Consider the following 21,467-nt stretch of genomic DNA (forward strand, 5'->3'; position numbering starts at 1 on the left):
TGTCTTCTCTATCTTTCATTTTGTTTCTGCCCTTTTCCCTTTCCTTTTCCACACTTGGGCTCTTTATCCATGTATCTAGTGATAAATACAGAAATCCCAAAGTGAAGCAGCCGTACAGGGTGGTATAACATTTCACTTAGGAAGTGTGGACCTTCCCTTCCGCTTATCTCAGATAGACGACAAGCAGTGAGGAAGAGGATCTGAGAGTTTGGAATAATTCAGAGCCTAGAAATAGCTTGTTCAATACTTTACTGAGGTGGTGGCAATTTAGATATTTCAGAAGAAAGGCTATCTTCACTGTGTCTACTCTACAGAGAGAATGGTGCCCTGGAACCGGGTGGAGAAGCATTCCTGTTCTTTCCTTTACATTAGATATTAAAATCATAACACCGGCCTGGAATATTTTCTTATTTTTATCTTTTTTATAACCCTATGTTTTGGTGTTTCTCTTTAAACAGTATAAACTTGAAGATTTTTCCCCCATTGGTCTTTGTTTTTTAAATGTGGGGTTGGGAGAGGCACTGCTTAGTTCATTTAGAGCTCTTTTAACTATTGAGATGTGATTCAATCATAACATTATTTTAGTTTGTTCCTTTTTAACGTAGGCATTTGCTTGTCTGATTTCTGAGGCTTTATATATTTGAGAAGTTTTTATCATGCGTCTCTATTTAAATGGCCATTTTACTGGATAAAACATCTGGGTTGAAGTTTTTCCCCTTAATTTAAAAGAAATAATCCTCCATTGTCCTTTCTCATTCAGTGTTGCTTTGAAAGTATTTGATAGTGCATCTAAGTAGATCAACAAATAAATGCAAATCATATGTGTAGAACCACAGCTATATGTCACCTTCCCACAGGTAAAGTTTCAATGGAATGAGCAATTCACAGTCAAAAATCATATCAACACACAAGGAAATAAGATATCATGAGTAAGCACAAGGGATAAACAAAGGAGCAGAATCAGATTCATAAAGACTTTGGATTTTTGAATTTTTAGACATGGAATATGCAATAAATATGACTAATATCTTTCAATACTTAGAATTCTCAAAATATAAGCAAGAGATAAAGGACAAAAGGAACAAAAAAACAGAGTCTGGTCCTAAACAAGAAGCTGAATCTCTCTTCCAAGATAAATCCCAGAAAATTTAGAGAAGATAAATAGAGAAACTGTAAGAAATCCTGAGGTATTGGTGTCTACATGTATGATGGTAGTAGGGGCTGAAGAAGAGGACTTCCCAGCACAATTATAGTCGTTAAAACTGGAAAGAAAGTGTGAGGATTCTGATCTAGCTTCTCCACTGCTTTGTCTTGAGGGACACAGTGTTTACCCTACAACTTCAGCAAGACATAATTTTCCTCCAAGTGTCCTCAGCAATAAAATTCAGAATAACCTAATGTTGTAACGGTGATGAGTTAATCACTTATAAATGCAGTATGAAGCTTAAAAGATAAAAGAAGTAAATATAACTATAAATACAATAATTTGTTAATAGTTACAAAAAATAAAAAGATGTATAATGTAACATCAACACATAAAACATGTGCGAGAGGGAACAAAAATGTTGAACTTTAGAATGCATTTGAACTTAAATTCTTATCAATTGAAAACTCACTGTTATAAAAAATATATTTTATGCGAGCCTCCTGGTAACTGCAAAGCAAACACCTATATTAGATATTCAAAAATAAAGAGAAAGGAATCAAAGCATATCAATTCAGAAAAATCAACAAATCACAAAAGAGGAAATCAGACAAGAAGGTAGAAAAAAATTACAAAACAGCCAGAAATTAATGAACAAAATGTTAATAAGTCCATACCAGTCATAAATTACTTTAAATGTAAACAGATTAAGTGCTCTAATCCAAAGACATAGAGTGGCTGAATGGATAAAACAAAAAGACCCAACTGTATGTTGCTGGAAGAGACTTACTTCACCTTTATGAATGTACAGAACTGAAAACACAGGAACTAAAAACATAGTCCACGCAATGGATAAGAAGGCTGGGGTAGCTATTCTTAAGTCAGACAAAATAGACTTGAAGACAAAGATTGTAATAAGAGACTAAAAAGTCATTGTATGAAGACAAGGAGTCAATCCACCAACAGGCTATTACTTTTAAGAATGTTGATACAATCAACATCAGAGCACTTAAATATGTGAAGAAAATTTTATCAGACCAAAAGGGAAAAACGGACAGCACTGCAATGATACTTCATTAGCAGGGGAATTCAGTTCTCCATTTTCATCAAAGGATAGATGTTTAAACAGAAAATCAATAAAGAAACATTGCAGTTAAATGACTAGTTAGATCAAATGGTCTTAAGATATATTTACAGAACATTCCATCCAAAACGGCAGAATACACTTTGCTCCAAGTATGCACAGAACGTTCTCCAGGACAGCTCACATGTGAGGCCACAAAACAAGTCTTAATAAATGTAAGAAGATTGAAATCCTATCATGCGTCACTTCTGATCACAATGATATTAATGGTATGAAACTAGAAATCAATTACAGAAAGAAAACTTGAGAATTCACAAACATGTGGAGAGTGTGCTCTTGAACAACACAAGGGTCAAAGAAGAAATAAAGAGAGAATTCAAAGATACCTTGAGACAATTGAAAATGGAAGTACAATGTACCAAAATGTATAGGAGGTAGCAAAAACAGTTCTAAGAGGAAAGTTCATAGCAATAAATGCCTATATGAATACACTAGAAAGATCTCAAATAAATAACCTAACTTCTTTACACCTCAAAGACATAGAAAAAGAAAAAGACATGAATCCAAAACTCAGGAGAAGGAAGGAAATAACCAAGATCAAAATGGAAATAAATGAAATAAAGACTAAAAAGACAATAGAAAAGATCAATGTAATTAGGTATTGGATTTTTGGGAAGATAAACAAAATAGAGAAATATTTAGATAGTCTCACCAAGAAAAAGAGAGGACTCAAACAAATAAGATAATAAACAAAAGAGGTGACATTAAAACTGATACCACAAAAACACAAAGGATCATAAGAGACTACTTAAATAGTTATATAGCAACAAATTGGACAACCTAGAAGAAATGGATAAATTCCTAGAAACATACAACCTACCAAGATAGAATCAGGAAGAAATGGGAAACTGAATAGACTGATTACTAGTAAGAAGATTGAATCAGTAATCAAAAACCTCCCAACAAACAAAAGTCCAGGAGCAGATGGCTTCACTGGTGAATTCTACCGAACATTTGAAGAGTGAAGCTTTCCAAACTTTTTCAAAAAACAGAAGAGGAAGTAATACTTCCAACCTCATTTTATGAGGCCAGCATTATCCTGATACTAAACCCAGACGGGAATGTTATAAGAAAAGAAAACTATGTGCCAATACCCCTGATGAAAATAGGTGCAAAAATCCTCAATAAAATATTAGCCAACCAAATTCAACAAATGCTAGAAAAACAATTTGTAACAGTGTGTGGTGATAGATGTTAACTAGATTTACTGCGGTGATCACTCTGCAGTATGTACATGTATCGAATCGGTATGCTGTACACTGGAAACCAATACAACTTGACATGTCATTTTATCTCAATTAAAATCAAAAAGGGTTCCAGTCTTAAAGACTGAGAGATTGGTTGATTCTTTTGTTAAAAATGGAGAGGCTAAAGATGACAACCTGCTGTTATGGTTTGAATTGTGTCTCCAAAAAATATATGTCATAACCCCTGGTACTTAAGAATATTATCTTATTTGAAAATAGATTCTTTGCATATGTAATCAAGTTAAGATAATGCCATACTTGATTACGTGGGCTCTAATCTGATATGGATGGTGTCCTTCTAGGAAGGGAAAACAGAGACAAGACACAGACAGGGAGAACACCATATGATGATGGAGGCGAAGATTGGAACAAAGATAAATGTACAAGCCAAGGAATGAGAAGGATTGTTGGCAACAACAGAGGCTAAAAGAAAGGCATAGAACACATTTTCCTTTAGAACCTTCAGAGAGTGTGTTCCTGATGACAGCTTGATTTTGGACTTCTGGTTTCCAGAAGCGTGAGAGAAAAAATTTCTGTTGTTTTAAGTACCCCGGTTGGTGGTACTTCATTATGGCAGCCACAGGAAACTAAAACAGCTACTTTTGGTTGGGGAGAGGGAAACAGTGGATTTATTGAACCAGAGTACATGTAAATTTTCAAGTAGATGTGTCAGGAATGGCAATGGAAATATAGAATTCTGCTTGGAGAGAGGGTTCAGAGCTTGATATACTTTTGGCAATTCTTTGGTGGTTCACCAAAGTACCGTCGTCATTTTGAAGAGGAAATGGGTAAAAAGAGAATTAAGGAAAAGGACTTTTGGTTTCGAAAAAGCAGAAAAGTAATGGCCATTGACATGTGAGAACATCAGGGTTGAACAGTTTATAAAAGCTAATGAAGACCGTTTCAAGGAGGAAGTGGCCAACAGCATGGCATGACTGAAGGTGATCTGAGGAAATGGACTGAAGAAAAAGCATGATTTGGGCTAGAAATGCTAATAATTCTTTGCATTTACACAATGATTTACAATTTGTAAGGCATTTTCATATTTTTTATCTTATTTGTTTACTACAACACCTTAAGGGACAACATCATCCTTATTTTACAGCTGAGCTCACTCTGGAACAGGGAGGTTAAATCCTTGCTTGAAGTGACACAGCTTCTAAATAACAAGATCAAGATGTGAACCTAGATTTTCAGAGTTCAAAGTTATGCTCTTTCCAAGGAATAATGGAATATCTTTTTAAATTCCTTTTAATAAGCCTTTACTCTCACTAGGTCGAGGCTAATGATTACTAAGAAATGACAATCAACCTTGCTTAATGTTTTAATTAGCATGCTGTACATTCAAAGATTTCCTCAGTGTGATTATAAGTTTTGTGTTTATAATTTTCAATTTTAAGATGTCAATAATTTTCATAATTTAATTACATAAGAATTATAAGGATAGTCCTATAATGACTAAAGTTAATAGAATTTTAATATGTTAAGATAGAAATGGGCTCCAATTGTTATAAGATTTCCTATGTATTCAGCATCCTGAACACAGATTCACTCATTGGTCAAATGATCAAAGAAGACACAGTAAACTAAATTTTGGAAGCTTTCTAATGCAAATGTCTTGTGTGTGTGAAAATGTAAGTGCTTGTTTTGGGAGTGGGAGGGAATGGATGGTGGAAATGTAGCATGTGATCCGGGGGTTTTTCCACATGTCTTGGGTTACAGTGCTCATAATCATTTCCCCACTAGCCTAATTACATGTAATTTTCTCTAGATTCCAGAAAATTCCTTCCAAGATGAAAGAGTTTGGGAGGATCCTTCAAGAACTTCATAGAAGCAATGGGACTGTCTATGAAAACTCTGCTTACTTGAGAATCTCCAGAGTCACATCCTGCAGAGGAGAGGGGTGAGGGACTGGATGTCCTCAATAGAAAGTATTCAGATTTCGTTACCCTTGACTTTTGGTGGAAACATAGATGTCTGTATTCCATATGTCCCATCTTTTGTGTTAGGTGACCATGTACGTGAAGGGCCTTTCAAGCAGTGAAATATTTTTCAATATAGAATAATTAAACAACCTGCCATCTGTACAGTCTGGCCCTATATTTTACTTTACTTGTAATTGCTTCAATGCATTTTGAGCTTTTGAGAATCCCTGTTCCCATCATTTTATTGTTTTCCCTATTATTTTCATTCTGTTTTCACATTTACTGTATGTATCTGTACTTTTTAACTGAAATCTCTGTATATATCTACTGTCTCTCTCAGTTCTTGTTTGTCATTCTGTATTTGTCTTCTCTATCTTTCATTTTGTTTCTGCCCTTTTCCCTTTCCTTTTCCACACTTGGGCTCTTTATCCATGTATCTAGTGATAAATACAGAAATCCCAAAGTGAAGCAGCAGTACAGGGTGGTATAACATTTCACTTAGGAAGTGTGGACCTTCCCTTCCGCTTATCTCAGATAGACGACAAGCAGTGAGGAAGAGGATCTGAGAGTTTGGAATAATTCAGAGCCTAGAAATAGCTTGTTCAATACTTTACTGAGGTGGTGGCAATTTAGATATTTCAGAAGAAAGGCTATCTTCACTGTGTCTACTCTACAGAGAGAATGGTGCCCTGGAACCGGGTGGAGAAGCATTCCTGTTCTTTCCTTTACATTAGATATTAAAATCATAACACCGGCCTGGAATATTTTCTTATTTTTATCTTTTTTATAACCCTATGTTTTGGTGTTTCTCTTTAAACAGTATAAACTTGAAGATTTTTCCCCCATTGGTCTTTGTTTTTTAAATGTGGGGTTGGGAGAGGCACTGCTTAGTTCATTTAGAGCTCTTTTAACTATTGAGATGTGATTCAATCATAACATTATTTTAGTTTGTTCCTTTTTAACGTAGGCATTTGCTTGTCTGATTTCTGAGGCTTTATATATTTGAGAAGTTTTTATCATGCGTCTCTATTTAAATGGCCATTTTACTGGATAAAACATCTGGGTTGAAGTTTTTCCCCTTAATTTAAAAGAAATAATCCTCCATTGTCCTTTCTCATTCAGTGTTGCTTTGAAAGTATTTGATAGTGCATCTAAGTAGATCAACAAATAAATGCAAATCATATGTGTAGAACCACAGCTATATGTCACCTTCCCACAGGTAAAGTTTCAATGGAATGAGCAATTCACAGTCAAAAATCATATCAACACACAAGGAAATAAGATATCATGAGTAAGCACAAGGGATAAACAAAGGAGCAGAATCAGATTCATAAAGACTTTGGATTTTTGAATTTTTAGACATGGAATATGCAATAAATATGACTAATATCTTTCAATACTTAGAATTCTCAAAATATAAGCAAGAGATAAAGGACAAAAGGAACAAAAAAACAGAGTCTGGTCCTAAACAAGAAGCTGAATCTCTCTTCCAAGATAAATCCCAGAAAATTTAGAGAAGATAAATAGAGAAACTGTAAGAAATCCTGAGGTATTGGTGTCTACATGTATGATGGTAGTAGGGGCTGAAGAAGAGGACTTCCCAGCACAATTATAGTCGTTAAAACTGGAAAGAAAGTGTGAGGATTCTGATCTAGCTTCTCCACTGCTTTGTCTTGAGGGACACAGTGTTTACCCTACAACTTCAGCAAGACATAATTTTCCTCCAAGTGTCCTCAGCAATAAAATTCAGAATAACCTAATGTTGTAACGGTGATGAGTTAATCACTTATAAATGCAGTATGAAGCTTAAAAGATAAAAGAAGTAAATATAACTATAAATACAATAATTTGTTAATAGTTACAAAAAATAAAAAGATGTATAATGTAACATCAACACATAAAACATGTGCGAGAGGGAACAAAAATGTTGAACTTTAGAATGCATTTGAACTTAAATTCTTATCAATTGAAAACTCACTGTTATAAAAAATATATTTTATGCGAGCCTCCTGGTAACTGCAAAGCAAACACCTATATTAGATATTCAAAAATAAAGAGAAAGGAATCAAAGCATATCAATTCAGAAAAATCAACAAATCACAAAAGAGGAAATCAGACAAGAAGGTAGAAAAAAATTACAAAACAGCCAGAAATTAATGAACAAAATGTTAATAAGTCCATACCAGTCATAAATTACTTTAAATGTAAACAGATTAAGTGCTCTAATCCAAAGACATAGAGTGGCTGAATGGATAAAACAAAAAGACCCAACTATATGTTGCTGGAAGAGACTTACTTCACCTTTATGAATGTACAGAACTGAAAACACAGGAACTAAAAACATAGTCCACGCAATGGATAAGAAGGCTGGGGTAGCTATTCTTAAGTCAGACAAAATAGACTTGAAGACAAAGATTGTAATAAGAGACTAAAAAGTCATTGTATGAAGATAAGGAGTCAATCCACCAACAGGCTATTACTTTTAAGAATGTTGATACAATCAACATCAGAGCACTTAAATATGTGAAGAAAATTTTATCAGACCAAAAGGGAAAAACGGACAGCACTGCAATGATACTTCATTAGCAGGGGAATTCAGTTCTCCATTTTCATCAAAGGATAGATGTTTAAACAGAAAATCAATAAAGAAACATTGCAGTTAAATGACTAGTTAGATCAAATGGTCTTAAGATATATTTACAGAACATTCCATCCAAAACGGCAGAATACACTTTGCTCCAAGTATGCACAGAACGTTCTCCAGGACAGCTCACATGTGAGGCCACAAAACAAGTCTTAATAAATGTAAGAAGATTGAAATCCTATCATGCGTCACTTCTGATCACAATGATATTAATGGTATGAAACTAGAAATCAATTACAGAAAGAAAACTTGAGAATTCACAAACATGTGGAGAGTGTGCTCTTGAACAACACAAGGGTCAAAGAAGAAATAAAGAGAGAATTCAAAGATACCTTGAGACAATTGAAAATGGAAGTACAATGTACCAAAATGTATAGGAGGTAGCAAAAACAGTTCTAAGAGGAAAGTTCATAGCAATAAATGCCTATATGAATACACTAGAAAGATCTCAAATAAATAACCTAACTTCTTTACACCTCAAAGACATAGAAAAAGAAAAAGACATGAATCCAAAACTCAGGAGAAGGAAGGAAATAACCAAGATCAAAATGGAAATAAATGAAATAAAGACTAAAAAGACAATAGAAAAGATCAATGTAATTAGGTATTGGATTTTTGGGAAGATAAACAAAATAGAGAAATATTTAGATAGTCTCACCAAGAAAAAGAGAGGACTCAAACAAATAGGATAATAAACAAAAGAGGTGACATTAAAACTGATACCACAAAAACACAAAGGATCATAAGAGACTACTTAAATAGTTATATAGCAACAAATTGGACAACCTAGAAGAAATGGATAAATTCCTAGAAACATACAACCTACCAAGATAGAATCAGGAAGAAATGGGAAACTGAATAGACTGATTACTAGTAAGAAGATTGAATCAGTAATCAAAAACCTCCCAACAAACAAAAGTCCAGGAGCAGATGGCTTCACTGGTGAATTCTACCGAACATTTGAAGAGTGAAGCTTTCCAAACTTTTTCAAAAAACAGAAGAGGAAGTAATACTTCCAACCTCATTTCATGAGGCCAGCATTATCCTGATACTAAACCCAGACGGGAATGTTATAAGAAAAGAAAATTATGTGCCAATACCCCTGATGAAAATAGATGCAAAAATCCTCAATAAAATATTAGCCAACCAAATTCAACAAATGCTAGAAAAACAATTTGTAACAGTGTGTGGTGATAGATGTTAACTAGATTTACTGCGGTGATCACTCTGCAGTATGTACATGTATCGAATCGGTATGCTGTACACTGGAAACCAATACAACTTGACATGTCATTTTATCTCAATTAAAATCAAAAAGGGTTCCAGTCTTAAAGACTGAGAGATTGGTTGATTCTTTTGTTAAAAATGGAGAGGCTAAAGATGACAACCTGCTGTTATGGTTTGAATTGTGTCTCCAAAAAATATATGTCATAACCCCTGGTACTTAAGAATATTATCTTATTTGAAAATAGATTCTTTGCATATGTAATCAAGTTAAGATAATGCCATACTTGATTACGTGGGCTCTAATCTGATATGGATGGTGTCCTTCTAGGAAGGGAAAACAGAGACAAGACACAGACAGGGAGAACACCATATGATGATGGAGGCGAAGATTGGAACAAAGATAAATGTACAAGCCAAGGAATGAGAAGGATTGTTGGCAACAACAGAGGCTAAAAGAAAGGCATAGAACACATTTTCCTTTAGAACCTTCAGAGAGTGTGTTCCTGATGACAGCTTGATTTTGGACTTCTGGTTTCCAGAAGCGTGAGAGAAAAAATTTCTGTTGTTTTAAGTACCCCGGTTGGTGGTACTTCATTATGGCAGCCACAGGAAACTAAAACAGCTACTTTTGGTTGGGGAGAGGGAAACAGTGGATTTATTGAACCAGAGTACATGTAAATTTTCAAGTAGATGTGTCAGGAATGGCAATGCAAATATAGAATTCTGCATGGAGAGAGGGTTCAGAGCTTGATATACTTTTGGCAATTCTTTGGTGGTTCACCAAAGTACCGTCGTCATTTTGAAGAGGAAATGGGTAAAAAGAGAATTAAGGAAAAGGACTTTTGGTTTCGAAAAAGCAGAAAAGTAATGGCCATTGACATGTGAGAACATCAGGGTTGAACAGTTTATAAAAGCTAATGAAGACCGTTTCAAGGAGGAAGTGGCCAACAGCATGGCATGACTGAAGGTGATCTGAGGAAATGGACTGAAGAAAAAGCATGATTTGGGCTAGAAATGCTAATAATTCTTTGCATTTACACAATGATTTACAATTTGTAAGGCATTTTCATATTTTTTATCTTATTTGTTTACTACAACACCTTAAGGGACAACATCATCCTTATTTTACAGCTGAGCTCACTCTGGAACAGGGAGGTTAAATCCTTGCTTGAAGTGACACAGCTTCTAAATAACAAGATCAAGATGTGAACCTAGATTTTCAGAGTTCAAAGTTATGCTCTTTCCAAGGAATAATGGAATATCTTTTTAAATTCCTTTTAATAAGCCTTTACTCTCACTAGGTCGAGGCTAATGATTACTAAGAAATGACAATCAACCTTGCTTAATGTTTTAATTAGCATGCTGTACATTCAAAGATTTCCTCAGTGTGATTATAAGTTTTGTGTTTATAATTTTCAATTTTAAGATGTCAATAATTTTCATAATTTAATTACATAAGAATTATAAGGATAGTCCTATAATGACTAAAGTTAATAGAATTTTAATATGTTAAGATAGAAATGGGCTCCAATTGTTATAAGATTTCCTATGTATTCAGCATCCTGAACACAGATTCACTCATTGGTCAAATGATCAAAGAAGACACAGTAAACTAAATTTTGGAAGCTTTCTAATGCAAATGTCTTGTGTGTGTGAAAATGTAAGTGCTTGTTTTGGGAGTGGGAGGGAATGGATGGTGGAAATGTAGCATGTGATCCGGGGGTTTTTCCACATGTCTTGGGTTACAGTGCTCATAATCATTTCCCCACTAGCCTAATTACATGTAATTTTCTCTAGATTCCAGAAAATTCCTTCCAAGATGAAAGAGTTTGGGAGGATCCTTCAAGAACTTCATAGAAGCAATGGGACTGTCTATGAAAACTCTGCTTACTTGAGAATCTCCAGAGTCACATCCTGCAGAGGAGAGGGGTGAGGGACTGGATGTCCTCAATAGAAAGTATTCAGATTTCGTTACCCTTGACTTTTGGTGGAAACATAGATGTCTGTATTCCATATGTCCCATCTTTTGTGTTAGGTGACCATGTACGTGAAGGGCCTTTCAAGCAGTGAAATATTTTTCAATATAGAATAATTAAACAACCTGCCATCTGTACAGTCTGGCCCTATATTTTACTTTACTTGTAATTGCTTCAATGCATTTTGAGCTTTTGAGAATCCCTGTTCCCATCATTTTATTGTTTTCCCTATTATTTTCATTCTGTTTTCACATTTACTGTATGTATCTGTACTTTTTAACTGAAATCTCTGTATATATCTACTGTCTCTCTCAGTTCTTGTTTGTCATTCTGTATTTGTCTTCTCTATCTTTCATTTTGTTTCTGCCCTTTTCCCTTTCCTTTTCCACACTTGGGCTCTTTATCCATGTATCTAGTGATAAATACAGAAATCCCAAAGTGAAGCAGCAGTACAGGGTGGTATAACATTTCACTTAGGAAGTGTGGACCTTCCCTTCCGCTTATCTCAGATAGACGACAAGCAGTGAGGAAGAGGATCTGAGAGTTTGGAATAATTCAGAGCCTAGAAATAGCTTGTTCAATACTTTACTGAGGTGGTGGCAATTTAGATATTTCAGAAGAAAGGCTATCTTCACTGTGTCTACTCTACAGAGAGAATGGTGCCCTGGAACCGGGTGGAGAAGCATTCCTGTTCTTTCCTTTACATTAGATATTAAAATCATAACACCGGCCTGGAATATTTTCTTATTTTTATCTTTTTTATAACCCTATGTTTTGGTGTTTCTCTTTAAACAGTATAAACTTGAAGATTTTTCCCCCATTGGTCTTTGTTTTTTAAATGTGGGGTTGGGAGAGGCACTGCTTAGTTCATTTAGAGCTCTTTTAACTATTGAGATGTGATTCAATCATAACATTATTTTAGTTTGTTCCTTTTTAACGTAGGCATTTGCTTGTCTGATTTCTGAGGCTTTATATATTTGAGAAGTTTTTATCATGCGTCTCTATTTAAATGGCCATTTTACTGGATAAAACATCTGGGTTGAAGTTTTTCCCCTTAATTTAAAAGAAATAATCCTCCATTGTCCTTTCTCATTCAGTGTTGCTTTGAAAGTATTTGATAGTGCATCTAAGTAGATCAACAAATAAATGCAAATCATATGTGTAGAACCACAGCTATATGTCACCTTCCCACAGGTAAAGTTTCAATGGAATGAGCAATTCACAGTCAAAAATCATATCAACACACAAGGAAATAAGATATCATGAGTAAGCACAAGGGATAAACAAAGGAGCAGAATCAGATTCATAAAGACTTTGGATTTTTGAATTTTTAGACATGGAATATGCAATAAATATGACTAATATCTTTCAATACTTAGAATTCTCAAAATATAAGCAAGAGATAAAGGACAAAAGGAACAAAAAAACAGAGTCTGGTCCTAAACAAGAAGCTGAATCTCTCTTCCAAGATAAATCCCAGAAAATTTAGAGAAGATAAATAGAGAAACTGTAAGAAATCCTGAGGTATTGGTGTCTACATGTATGATGGTAGTAGGGGCTGAAGAAGAGGACTTCCAAGCACAATTATAGTCGTTAAAACTGGAAAGAAAGTGTGAGGATTCTGATCTAGCTTCTCCACTGCTTCGTCTTGAGGGACACAGTGTTTACCCTACAACTTCAGCAAGACATAGTTTTCCTCCAAGTGTCCTCAGCAATAAAATTCAGAATAACCTAATGTTGTAACGGTGATGAGTTAATCACTTATAAATGCAGTATGAAGCTTAAAAGATAAAAGAAGTAAATATAACTATAAATACAATAATTTGTTAATAGTTACAAAAAATAAAAAGATGTATAATGTAACATCAACACATAAAACATGTGCGAGAGGGAACAAAAATGTTGAACTTTAGAATGCATTTGAACTTAAATTCTTATCAATTGAAACCTCACTGTTATAAAAAATATATTTTATGCGAGCCTCCTGGTAACTGCAAAGCAAACACCTATATTAGATATTCAAAAATAAAGAGAAAGGAATCAAAGCATATCAATTCAGAAAAATCAACAAATCACAAAAGAGGAAATCAGACAAGAAGGTAGAAAAAAATTACAAAACAGCCAGAAATTAATGAACAAAATGTTAATAAGTCCATACCAGTCATAAATTACTTTAAATGTAAACAGATTAAGTGCTCTAATCCAAAGACATAGAGTGGCTGAATGGATAAAACAAAAAGACCCAACTATATGTTGCTGGAAGAGACTTACTTCACCTTTATGAATGTACAGAACTGAAAACACAGGAACTAAAAACATAGTCCACGCAATGGATAAGAAGGCTGGGGTAGCTATTCTTAAGTCAGACAAAATAGACTTGAAGACAAAGATTGTAATAAGAGACTAAAAAGTCATTGTATGAAGACAAGGAGTCAATCCACCAACAGGCTATTACTTTTAAGAATGTTGATACAATCAACATCAGAGCACTTAAATATGTGAAGAAAATTTTATCAGACCAAAAGGGAAAAACGGACAGCACTGCAATGATACTTCATTAGCAGGGGAATTCAGTTCTCCATTTTCATCAAAGGATAGATGTTTAAACAGAAAATCAATAAAGAAACATTGCAGTTAAATGACTAGTTAGATCAAATGGTCTTAAGATATATTTACAGAACATTCCATCCAAAACGGCAGAATACACTTTGCTCCAAGTATGCACAGAACGTTCTCCAGGACAGCTCCATGTGAGGCCACAAAACAAGTCTTAATAAATGTAAGAAGATTGAAATCCTATCATGCGTCACTTCTGATCACAATGATATTAATGGTATGAAACTAGAAATCAATTACAGAAAGAAAACTTGAGAATTCACAAACATGTGGAGAGTGTGCTCTTGAACAACACAAGGGTCAAAGAAGAAATAAAGAGAGAATTCAAAGATACCTTGAGACAATTGAAAATGGAAGTACAATGTACCAAAATGTATAGGAGGTAGCAAAAACAGTTCTAAGAGGAAAGTTCATAGCAATAAATGCCTATATGAATACACTAGAAAGATCTCAAATAAATAACCTAACTTCTTTACACCTCAAAGACATAGAAAAAGAAAAAGACATGAATCCAAAACTCAGGAGAAGGAAGGAAATAACCAAGATCAAAATGGAAATAAATGAAATAAAGACTAAAAAGACAATAGAAAAGATCAATGTAATTAGGTATTGGATTTTTGGGAAGATAAACAAAATAGAGAAATATTTAGATAGTCTCACCAAGAAAAAGAGAGGACTCAAACAAATAAGATAATAAACAAAAGAGGTGACATTAAAACTGATACCACAAAAACACAAAGGATCATAAGAGACTACTTAAATAGTTATATAGCAACAAATTGGACAACCTAGAAGAAATGGATAAATTCCTAGAAACATACAACCTACCAAGATAGAATCAGGAAGAAATGGGAAACTGAATAGACTGATTACTAGTAAGAAGATTGAATCAGTAATCAAAAACCTCCCAACAAACAAAAGTCCAGGAGCAGATGGCTTCACTGGTGAATTCTACCGAACATTTGAAGAGTGAAGCTTTCCAAACTTTTTCAAAAAACAGAAGAGGAAGTAATACTTCCAACCTCATTTCATGAGGCCAGCATTATCCTGATACTAAACCCAGACGGGAATGTTATAAGAAAAGAAAATTATGTGCCAATACCCCTGATGAAAATAGATGCAAAAATCCTCAATAAAATATTAGCCAACCAAATTCAACAAATGCTAGAAAAACAATTTGTAACAGTGTGTGGTGATAGATGTTAACTAGATTTACTGCGGTGATCACTCTGCAGTATGTACATGTATCGAATCGGTATGCTGTACACTGGAAACCAATACAACTTGACATGTCATTTTATCTCAATTAAAATCAAAAAGGGTTCCAGTCTTAAAGACTGAGAGATTGGTTGATTCTTTTGTTAAAAATGGAGAGGCTAAAGATGACAACCTGCTGTTATGGTTTGAATTGTGTCTCCAAAAAATATATGTCATAACCCCTGGTACTTAAGAATATTATCTTATTTGAAAATAGATTCTTTGCATATGTAATCAAGTTAAGATAATGCCATACTTGATTACGTGGGCTCTAATCTGATATGGATGGTGTCCTTCTAGGAAGGGAAAACAGAGACAAGACACAGACAGGGAGAACACCATATGATGATGGAGGCGAAGATTGGAACAAAGATAAATGTACAAGCCAAGGAATGAGAAGGATTGTTGGCAACAACAGAGGCTAAAAGAAAGGCATAGAACACATTTTCCTTTAGAACCTTCAGAGAGTGTGTTCCTGATGACAGCTTGATTTTGGACTTCTGGTTTCCAGAAGCGTGAGAGAAAAAATTTCTGTTGTTTTAAGTACCCCGGTTGGTGGTACTTCATTATGGCAGCCACAGGAAACTAAAACAGCTACTTTTGGTTGGGGAGAGGGAAACAGTGGATTTATTGAACCAGAGTACATGTAAATTTTCAAGTAGATGTGTCAGGAATGGCAATGCAAATATAGAATTCTGCTTGGAGAGAGGGTTCAGAGCTTGATATACTTTTGGCAATTCTTTGGTGGTTCACCAAAGTACCGTCGTCATTTTGAAGAGGAAATGGGTAAAAAGAGAATTAAGGAAAAGGACTTTTGGTTTCGAAAAAGCAGAAAAGTAATGGCCATTGACATGTGAGAACATCAGGGTTGAACAGTTTATAAAAGCTAATGAAGACCGTTTCAAGGAGGAAGTGGCCAACAGCATGGCATGACTGAAGGTGATCTGAGGAAATGGACTGAAGAAAAAGCATGATTTGGGCTAGAAATGCTAATAATTCTTTGCATTTACACAATGATTTACAATTTGTAAGGCATTTTCATATTTTTTATCTTATTTGTTTACTACAACACCTTAAGGGACAACATCATCCTTATTTTACAGCTGAGCTCACTCTGGAACAGGGAGGTTAAATCCTTGCTTGAAGTGACACAGCTTCTAAATAACAAGATCAAGATGTGAACCTAGATTTTCAGAGTTCAAAGTTATGCTCTTTCCAAGGAATAATGGAATATCTTTTTAAATTCCTTTTAATAAGCCTTTACTCTCACTAGGTCGAGGCTAATGATTACTAAGAAATGACAATCAACCTTGCTTAATGTTTTAATTAGCATGCTGTACATTCAAAGATTTCCTCAGTGTGATTATAAGTTTTGTGTTTATAATTTTCAATTTTAAGATGTCAATAATTTTCATAATTTAATTACATAAGAATTATAAGGATAGTCCTATAATGACTAAAGTTAATAGAATTTTAATATGTTAAGATAGAAATGGGCTCCAATTGTTATAAGATTTCCTATGTATTCAGCATCCTGAACACAGATTCACTCATTGGTCAAATGATCAAAGAAGACACAGTAAACTAAATTTTGGAAGCTTTCTAATGCAAATGTCTTGTGTGTGTGAAAATGTAAGTGCTTGTTTTGGGAGTGGGAGGGAATGGATGGTGGAAATGTAGCATGTGATCCGGGGGTTTTTCCACATGTCTTGGGTTACAGTGCTCATAATCATTTCCCCACTAGCCTAATTACATGTAATTTTCTCTAGATTCCAGAAAATTCCTTCCAAGATGAAAGAGTTTGGGAGGATCCTTCAAGAACTTCATAGAAGCAATGGGACTGTCTATGAAAACTCTGCTTACTTGAGAATCTCCAGAGTCACATCCTGCAGAGGAGAGGGGTGAGGGACTGGATGTCCTCAATAGAAAGTATTCAGATTTCGTTACCCTTGACTTTTGGTGGAAACATAGATGTCTGTATTCCATATGTCCCATCTTTTGTGTTAGGTGACCATGTACGTGAAGGGCCTTTCAAGCAGTGAAATATTTTTCAATATAGAATAATTAAACAACCTGCCAGCTGTACAGTCTGGCCCTATATTTTACTTTACTTGTAATTGCTTCAATGCATTTTGAGCTTTTGAGAATCCCTGTTCCCATCATTTTATTGTTTTCCCTATTATTTTCATTCTGTTTTCACATTTACTGTATGTATCTGTACTTTTTAACTGAAATCTCTGTATATATCTACTGTCTCTCTCAGTTCTTGTTTGTCATTCTGTATTTGTCTTCTCTATCTTTCATTTTGTTTCTGCCCTTTTCCCTTTCCTTTTCCACACTTGGGCTCTTTATCCATGTATCTAGTGATAAATACAGAAATCCCAAAGTGAAGCAGCAGTACAGGGTGGTATAACATTTCACTTAGGAAGTGTGGACCTTCCCTTCCGCTTATCTCAGATAGACGACAAGCAGTGAGGAAGAGGATCTGAGAGTTTGGAATAATTCAGAGCCTAGAAATAGCTTGTTCAATACTTTACTGAGGTGGTGGCAATTTAGATATTTCAGAAGAAAGGCTATCTTCACTGTGTCTACTCTACAGAGAGAATGGTGCCCTGGAACCGGGTGGAGAAGCATTCCTGTTCTTTCCTTTACATTAGATATTAAAATCATAACACCGGCCTGGAATATTTTCTTATTTTTATCTTTTTTATAACCCTATGTTTTGGTGTTTCTCTTTAAACAGTATAAACTTGAAGATTTTTCCCCCATTGGTCTTTGTTTTTTAAATGTGGGGTTGGGAGAGGCACTGCTTAGTTCATTTAGAGCTCTTTTAACTATTGAGATGTGATTCAATCATAACATTATTTTAGTTTGTTCCTTTTTAACGTAGGCATTTGCTTGTCTGATTTCTGAGGCTTTATATATTTGAGAAGTTTTTATCATGCGTCTCTATTTAAATGGCCATTTTACTGGATAAAACATCTGGGTTGAAGTTTTTCCCCTTAATTTAAAAGAAATAATCCTCCATTGTCCTTTCTCATTCAGTGTTGCTTTGAAAGTATTTGATAGTGCATCTAAGTAGATCAACAAATAAATGCAAATCATATGTGTAGAACCACAGCTATATGTCACCTTCCCACAGGTAAAGTTTCAATGGAATGAGCAATTCACAGTCAAAAATCATATCAACACACAAGGAAATAAGATATCATGAGTAAGCACAAGGGATAAACAAAGGAGCAGAATCAGATTCATAAAGACTTTGGATTTTTGAATTTTTAGACATGGAATATGCAATAAATATGACTAATATCTTTCAATACTTAGAATTCTCAAAATATAAGCAAGAGATAAAGGACAAAAGGAACAAAAAAACAGAGTCTGGTCCTAAACAAGAAGCTGAATCTCTCTTCCAAGATAAATCCCAGAAAATTTAGAGAAGATAAATAGAGAAACTGTAAGAAATCCTGAGGTATTGGTGTCTACATGTATGATGGTAGTAGGGGCTGAAGAAGAGGACTTCCAAGCACAATTATAGTCGTTAAAACTGGAAAGAAAGTGTGAGGATTCTGATCTAGCTTCTCCACTGCTTCGTCTTGAGGGACACAGTGTTTACCCTACAACTTCAGCAAGACATAGTTTTCCTCCAAGTGTCCTCAGCAATAAAATTCAGAATAACCTAATGTTGTAACGGTGATGAGTTAATCACTTATAAATGCAGTATGAAGCTTAAAAGATAAAAGAAGTAAATATAACTATAAATACAATAATTTGTTAATAGTTACAAAAAATAAAAAGATGTATAATGTAACATCAACACATAAAACATGTGCGAGAGGGAACAAAAATGTTGAACTTTAGAATGCATTTGAACTTAAATTCTTATCAATTGAAACCTCACTGTTATAAAAAATATATTTTATGCGAGCCTCCTGGTAACTGCAAAGCAAACACCTATATTAGATATTCAAAAATAAAGAGAAAGGAATCAAAGCATATCAATTCAGAAAAATCAACAAATCACAAAAGAGGAAATCAGACAAGAAGGTAGAAAAAAATTACAAAACAGCCAGAAATTAATGAACAAAATGTTAATAAGTCCATACCAGTCATAAATTACTTTAAATGTAAACAGATTAAGTGCTCTAATCCAAAGACATAGAGTGGCTGAATGGATAAAACAAAAAGACCCAACTATATGTTGCTGGAAGAGACTTACTTCACCTTTATGAATGTACAGAACTGAAAACACAGGAACTAAAAACATAGTCCACGCAATGGATAAGAAGGCTGGGGTAGCTATTCTTAAGTCAGACAAAATAGACTTGAAGACAAAGATTGTAATAAGAGACTAAAAAGTCATTGTATGAAGACAAGGAGTCAATCCACCAACAGGCTATTACTTTTAAGAATGTTGATACAATCAACATCAGAGCACTTAAATATGTGAAGAAAATTTTATCAGACCAAAAGGGAAAAACGGACAGCACTGCAATGATACTTCATTAGCAGGGGAATTCAGTTCTCCATTTTCATCAAAGGATAGATGTTTAAACAGAAAATCAATAAAGAAACATTGCAGTTAAATGACTAGTTAGATCAAATGGTCTTAAGATATATTTACAGAACATTCCATCCAAAACGGCAGAATACACTTTGCTCCAAGTATGCACAGAACGTTCTCCAGGACAGCTCCATGTGAGGCCACAAAACAAGTCTTAATAAATGTAAGAAGATTGAAATCCTATCATGCGTCACTTCTGATCACAATGATATTAATGGTATGAAACTAGAAATCAATTACAGAAAGAAAACTTGAGAATTCACAAACATGTGGAGAGTGTGCTCTTGAACAACACAAGGGTCAAAGAAGAAATAAAGAGAGAATTCAAAGATACCTTGAGACAATTGAAAATGGAAGTACAATGTACCAAAATGTATAGGAGGTAGCAAAAACAGTTCTAAGAGGAAAGTTCATAGCAATAAATGCCTATATGAATACACTAGAAAGATCTCAAATAAATAACCTAACTTCTTTACACCTCAAAGACATAGAAAAAGAAAAAGACATGAATCCAAAACTCAGGAGAAGGAAGGAAATAACCAAGATCAAAATGGAAATAAATGAAATAAAGACTAAAAAGACAATAGAAAAGATCAATGTAATTAGGTATTGGATTTTTGGGAAGATAAACAAAATAGAGAAATATTTAGATAGTCTCACCAAGAAAAAGAGAGGACTCAAACAAATAAGATAATAAACAAAAGAGGTGACATTAAAACTGATACCACAAAAACACAAAGGATCATAAGAGACTACTTAAATAGTTATATAGCAACAAATTGGACAACCTAGAAGAAATGGATAAATTCCTAGAAACATACAACCTACCAAGATAGAATCAGGAAGAAATGGGAAACTGAATAGACTGATTACTAGTAAGAAGATTGAATCAGTAATCAAAAACCTCCCAACAAACAAAAGTCCAGGAGCAGATGGCTTCACTGGTGAATTCTACCGAACATTTGAAGAGTGAAGCTTTCCAAACTTTTTCAAAAAACAGAAGAGGAAGTAATACTTCCAACCTCATTTCATGAGGCCAGCATTATCCTGATACTAAACCCAGACGGGAATGTTATAAGAAAAGAAAATTATGTGCCAATACCCCTGATGAAAATAGATGCAAAAATCCTCAATAAAATATTAGCCAACCAAATTCAACAAATGCTAGAAAAACAATTTGTAACAGTGTGTGGTGATAGATGTTAACTAGATTTACTGCGGTGATCACTCTGCAGTATGTACATGTATCGAATCGGTATGCTGTACACTGGAAACCAATACAACTTGACATGTCATTTTATCTCAATTAAAATCAAAAAGGGTTCCAGTCTTAAAGACTGAGAGATTGGTTGATTCTTTTGTTAAAAATGGAGAGGCTAAAGATGACAACCTGCTGTTATGGTTTGAATTGTGTCTCCAAAAAATATATGTCATAACCCCTGGTACTTAAGAATATTATCTTATTTGAAAATAGATTCTTTGCATATGTAATCAAGTTAAGATAATGCCATACTTGATTACGTGGGCTCTAATCTGATATGGATGGTGTCCTTCTAGGAAGGGAAAACAGAGACAAGACACAGACAGGGAGAACACCATATGATGATGGAGGCGAAGATTGGAACAAAGATAAATGTACAAGCCAAGGAATGAGAAGGATTGTTGGCAACAACAGAGGCTAAAAGAAAGGCATAGAACACATTTTCCTTTAGAACCTTCAGAG

This window comes from Equus asinus, chromosome 8 (assembly GCF_041296235.1).
Source record: "Equus asinus isolate D_3611 breed Donkey chromosome 8, EquAss-T2T_v2, whole genome shotgun sequence".
Classification (NCBI taxonomy): Eukaryota; Metazoa; Chordata; class Mammalia; order Perissodactyla; family Equidae; genus Equus; species Equus asinus.